Below are 6,338 nucleotides of genomic sequence, written 5' to 3'. Positions count from 1 at the left end.
GTGCCATATCCTCAAATTCCACCATAAATAAATTGGCAACTATGGTTGATAAAGGACTACCCATAGCCACTCCATCATTCTCTTCAAAAATGTTACTGTTAAATAAAAAATACACTCCTGGAAATGGAAAAAAGAACACATTGACACCGGTGTGTCAGACCCACCATACTTGCTCCGGACACTGCGAGAGGGCTGTACAAGCAATGATCACACGCACGGCACAGCGGACACACCAGGAACCGCGGTGTTGGCCGTCGAATGGCGCTAGCTGCGCAGCATTTGTGCACCGCCGCCGTCAGTGTCAGCCAGTTTGCCGTGGCATACGGAGCTCCATCGCAGTCTTTAACACTGGTAGCATGCCGCGACAGCGTGGATGTGAACTGTATGTGCAGCTGACGGACTTTGAGCGAGGGCGTATAGTGGGCATGCGGGAGGCCGGGTGGACGTACCGCCGAATTGCTCAACACGTGGGGCGTGAGGTCACCACAGTACATCGATGTTGTCGCCAGTGGTCGGCGGAAGGTGCACGTGCCCGTCGACCTGGGACCGGACCGCAGCGACGCACGGATGCACGCCAAGACCGTAGGATCCTACGCAGTGCCGTAGGGGACCGCACCGCCACTTCTCAGCAAATTAGGGACACTGTTGCTCCTGGGGTATCGGCGAGGACCATTCGCAACCGTCTCCATGAAGCTGGGCTACGGTCCCGCACACCGTTAGGCTGTCTTCCGCTCACGCCCCAACATCGTGCAGCCCGCCTCCAGTGGTATCGCGACAGGCGTGAATGGAGGGATGAATGGAGACGTGTCGTCTTCAGCGATGAGAGTCGCTTCTGCCTTGGTGCCAATGATGGTCGTATGCGTGTTTGGCGCCATGCAGGTGAGCGCCACAATCAGGACTGCATACGACCGAGGCACACAGGGCCAACACCCGGCATCATGGTGTGGGGAGCGATCTCCTACTCTGGCCGTACACCACTGGTGATCGTCGAGGGGACACTGAATAGTGCACGGTACATCCAAACCGTCATCGAACCCATCGTTCTACCATTCCTAGACCGGCATGGGAACTTGCTGTTCCAACAGGACAATGCACGTCCGCATGTATCCCGTGCCACCCAACGTGCTCTAGAAGGTGTAAGTCAACTACCCTGGCCAGCAAGATCTCCGGATCTGTCCCCTATTGAGCATGTTTGGGACTGGATGAAGCGTCGTCTCACGCGGTCTGCATGTCCAGCACGAACGCTGGTCCAACTGAGGCGCCAGGTGGAAATGGCATGGCAAGCCGTTCCACAGGACTACATCCAGCATCTCTACGATCGTCTCCATGGGAGAATAGCAGCCTGCATTGCTGCGAAAGGTGGATATACACTGTACTAGTGCCGACATTGTGCATGCTCTGTTGCCTGTGTCTATGTGCCTGTGGTTCTGTCAGTGTGATCATGTGATGTATCTGACCCCAGGAATGTGTCAATAAAGTTTCCCCTTCCTGGGACAATGAATTCACGGTGTTCTTATTTCAATTTCCAGGAGTGTATGTAGATGTCGGCACATGACGACAAAGCTTCACCAGCTCTTCATCCAGTTTTTCACTAATCAAACTAAGGGACTCTTACAGAGGAACTTTTGTAAAAAGGGATACCATATCAAAACTCACTAACAGATCTGAAGGACTCAACTTCAAAGATCTCAATCGTCAAATAACATCCACCGAATTGGAGATATGGTGTTCACACTTGCCAACATATGGACTGAGAACAGATGATAAATACTTCACCAGGTTATAAGTGGGTGCACCCAAATTACTAACAATAGGGCATAGAGGAACCCCTTCCTTATGCAACTTAGGCAGACCATACGACCTACGCGGAATGGCAGCACCAGGATGAAGTTTCTTACGTAAATCTTCTGACAACGAACTCTTTTGCAACAATGAAAGTGTCTTGCGCTTGATCCTTTCTGTGGGGTCATTAGATAGTCTTCTGTACGCTGGATTCTCCTGAAGATGGCGACCACTTGGATCGCCGAAATATCGAGTCAAGCTGATTTTAGGATCCGGCGGCAACCCCGAATAGACTGTACTCTGGGTGTCTTAACCTAATGTTTGGGCCTTTGTTGGTACTTAACCTATTGTTCTGTTAAGCGGTTTTCCATGTCACCCCCATTTCTTTAAACTATTGTACCGCCTTTGATACCAAATTCAGTAATTAGTTATCTCCTCCCACCATTTTCTGCTACACGTTTCGAATTTCACATGCTTTTGAATGCCATTCTCGCGCATTCTTCTGTGTCATCCACCCCCTAAAACTATTTACTGCGTTTTACATAAAAATTATTCAAATTAACTTAGTGTTCTGCACTTAACCTGCTGCTCTGCTCCATGTCACCCACTCACACACAGCCTCCCTTTAACTATTGTACCGCTAACACCACATTGATATAGAAAATTTATGCAAATTAATTAAATCGATATTCTTCACATGTATAGGGTACTTCTTTTTTTTCATTCACAGAATCCTATTGGTCTTAGAGTATTGTTCATCTGTATGGGAGGCTCTTACCAGCTGGGTCTGATTCAAGTGATTGAGAAGGTCTAAAGAAAAACCACAACATTCGTGACTGGTACATTTAGCCATCAAGAGAATGTTACAAATCTCATTGAAACTTTAAGTGGGACACACTTGCAGATAGACGACGTGCTAAACGGAAGGGGCTGCTCACTAAATTCCAAAATCCTATCTTCGCTGATGATGTAGAGCATATATTATTACCACCAACTTTCATATCACGCAATGATCACCATTCAAAGATAAGGGAAATTACAACTTGTGCTGAGGCGTTCAGACAGTCGTTTTTCCTCGTGCGATCTGCGAGTCGAACAGACGGTGGAAATATGACTTTGGCGCGAATAGTGCCCTCCACGACACACCGATTGGTAGCTAGTGGAGTATATGTGTAGATGTAGATGTGGAAGGAATATAGTTTAAACAAAAGATCGCTAATAAAAAACACATCCGGCCACCCGATGCCAATGCCATAGTCAGTGTGCATCAGTGGTCCCTTCAAAGCTACAACGCGACTGGTCGGGTCCCGCAAGGATAAGGCGCCGGCATCTCTCTCATACTTGACACCCGAGAAATTCCTGTCAAAATACGTATTCACCTAGGTACCATTGCTTGCGTGATGATGCATAGGGTCCAGTGCAGAGAGAGAGATGTTGCAGTACTTCCCAGAATAGCACAGGGTACATTGTTCCTTGGGGTCTTAACGGAATTTGCGAGCTGTGTCTAGCGTGCACTCATACCCAGTGCAGCTAACGTTTCACGGCAAAATGTACGTCCTGCTATCAATGTACGTCTCAGAAACGTTAAACGTTCACACCGCTAAAAAGCCTGTGCACTCATTCGAAAACACCATTAATCATAAAACATTCTTGTTGTTTGGAAAGAGACCACTGTCTGAGCACAGTTGGGGAAAATCAGAACAATTACACAAACAGAATTCGAAGCACTGTCGTACAGAAGAGAAAAATGTCCCGAATTTTCTGTATCCTACAGCTACAGGTCTGGAGATGTCCTAATGGCACAGTGTTGGATGAGTGACGGCATCGCTGCCAGGGATGGATGGTCTGCTTCAACTTGTCTTTGAACACTTGCTTTCCCAGATCTTTCCGTACATACCCTACCTCTATTCTTGTTCGAATCAGTTTGTAGTCACTCCTGCATCCCGACACAAAGTATATGCCTTTGAATTAATAGAGCATTACGATTGTATTTGGTAGAAATCACTATATTGCACCGACAATTAAACCCTGCAAAGTGCCCCTACATATCGTCAAATACGGAAAGACTCTTACTCAATTACACTGCTCTCTCACTGAGGACACGAGTTTGAATATTAGAGTGCGAAACCCATCTCCAACCATGTTGACGTAGTATGCATACAATTTGTATTCTGCGTCGCACAAAATCATCCATTTTACATCATTCGTACATATACCATGAAGACAGACAGCATCGCATATGCTATTCACAGTACTAGATATTTCCCTGTAAGGTTCGGTGGTCATCCACTCCCAACAGGTGACCAGAGCACCTTCAGCGGACCGAGGTCACTCTAAGAACTGTTCTACACCGATAAGGGGCGCTAACCTCCTCGACATGTGTGCATCTGGGGAAATCTTGTGCACTTGGATGGGTGAGGACTCGGCAAGCTCGATTCATTCACAAGACGTGGAATGGAGCGGTCTATTTCTGGTCAGCTGCAGATTAAATCGGTAATGGTGGTGCAGGGCGGGTTGGTCAAAGTCAGTGCAGGGAGGCATTTTAGTCTCTAATTTTATCCTAAGAAAGCGAGAATGCTCTATGACTCCCATCCACATAGAGATAGATCGTAAATTATGCACTATCCTCGAGACGTTAGAAATATGTAGAGCACTGTCTGGTATACTTTGATGATTTATGTGTTCGATAATTTACAATGAACGGACGTACTGCACGTACATTCGCAATGATACATGCAATGCAGAGAAGGGGCGATTTAGCTGATACTGACGAAAATCCCCATGCCACGGCAGCATCTCAATTTCAACGTATAATCAGTGTCAATGTCTTCATTGTCTGGTGTGGTGTTATGTGTGACCAGTTACTGGGGCCGTTTATTCTGCCGGGAAAGTTAAATGGTCAGATGTACAGTAACCTTTTACGAGAAGACTTACCTCTGCTTCTTGAAGATGTTTCCCTGGAAACAAGACGCCACTTGTACGTCCAACATGGCAGGGTACCTGCACACTTCCACCATGTGGTAACAGCTTATCTTAATCAGCAATTCCCACGTCGATGGGAGATTACTGAATCTGGGTATGAATGGAAGATGTCGTGTACGAAGTTAAGGTGGAAACACGAGAAGAATTGATACCACGAATTTTCGATGTCGCAACGTCAATAAGAAACGAGCATGTGAAATTACGGAATGCTACTCGCACGGATCACTCCCATGCGATTCTTTGCCTTCAAATGCAGGGAGGAAATTTTGAACACTTGCTGTAAATCCACTCTGCTACAAAATTGTTTAAACTAATTATCACGTGAATTTTTGATAGTGAAATCCTACAATAAAAGTTTCTTTCTGCTATTTTCATGAGTTCTTCAATTACTGTAGCTCCTCAATTATGGGTCTGATCCCATTACTTTATTCGCATTTTTAGTTCCAAATAACCTAAGGAATACCCTCCAGAAACCGGGGAAAAACCTCGTGACTCACCCTGTATAAGCGTTTCCGACCGCAACGCCGTATTCTGCCTGTTAACATATTTCTGTATTTGAATATTCGTGCCTATACCAGTTCCTTTGACGCTTCAGCATAGGTGGTGATTTACTGGCGGTCACGCTATGTTCTTGGTAATGTAGTTTTAAGTGTCTTAAGAAAAACTACAGGATCGACTGTTCTTTTCAGGCTTATAAATATCTGTAATTGCCGATGCTTTAGTAAGTTCTCCTCTAACAATATGGATGACAAATTCGGGATGGCCCTCTGACTATATAGTGCGCCATTAACAGGGGACTGAGTACTGAAAATGTTTTCAGACCCATAGTTTCGTGCCATTTGCACATGACTTATTTTCTTGCCAGGATGAAACAGTAGGTGAAAAATGCGTCGCACCTACTTGTACTTGTTTCAATTCTTTTTGCAATTGAGACAACTGCAAAGTCATACTTTACCGCCAGGTCAGCAGATCCTTATCAATAGGTTATTTAAGCTGTTTAAAGTCAAGACTGCTTTCAGTTTTTGAAATTCCATGACGTGAGAAGTACACGCTCACTGACTGTTCCACCCCGCGCACGGTAATTCCTCGTGAATACACTACTAGCCATTAAAATTACTACACCAAGAAGAAATGCAGATGATAAACGGGTATTCATTGGACAAATATATTATACTAGAACTGACATGTGATTACATTTTCACGCAATTTGGGTGCATAGGTCCTGAGAAATCAGTACCCAGAACAAACACCTCTGGCCGTAATAACGGCCTTGATACGCCTGGGCATTGAGTCAAACAGAGCTAGGATGGCGTGTACAGGTACTGCTGCCCATGCAGCTTCAACATGATACCACAGTTCATCAAGAGTAGTGACTAGCACATTGTGACGAGCCAGTTGCTCGGCCACCGTTGACCAGACGTTTTCAATTGGTGAGAGATCTGGAGAATGTGCCGGCCAGGGCAGCAGTCGAACATTTTCTGTATCCAGAAACGCCCGTACAGGACCTGCAACATGCGTTCGTGCATTATCCTACTGAAATGTAGGGTTTCGCAGGGATCGAATTAAGGGTAGAC

The sequence above is a fragment of the Schistocerca cancellata genome, chromosome 2 (assembly GCF_023864275.1).
Source record: "Schistocerca cancellata isolate TAMUIC-IGC-003103 chromosome 2, iqSchCanc2.1, whole genome shotgun sequence".
NCBI lineage: Eukaryota > Metazoa > Arthropoda > Insecta > Orthoptera > Acrididae > Schistocerca > Schistocerca cancellata.
The sequence above is the reverse complement of the archived record's forward strand: the minus strand, read 5'-3'. Positions refer to the sequence as shown.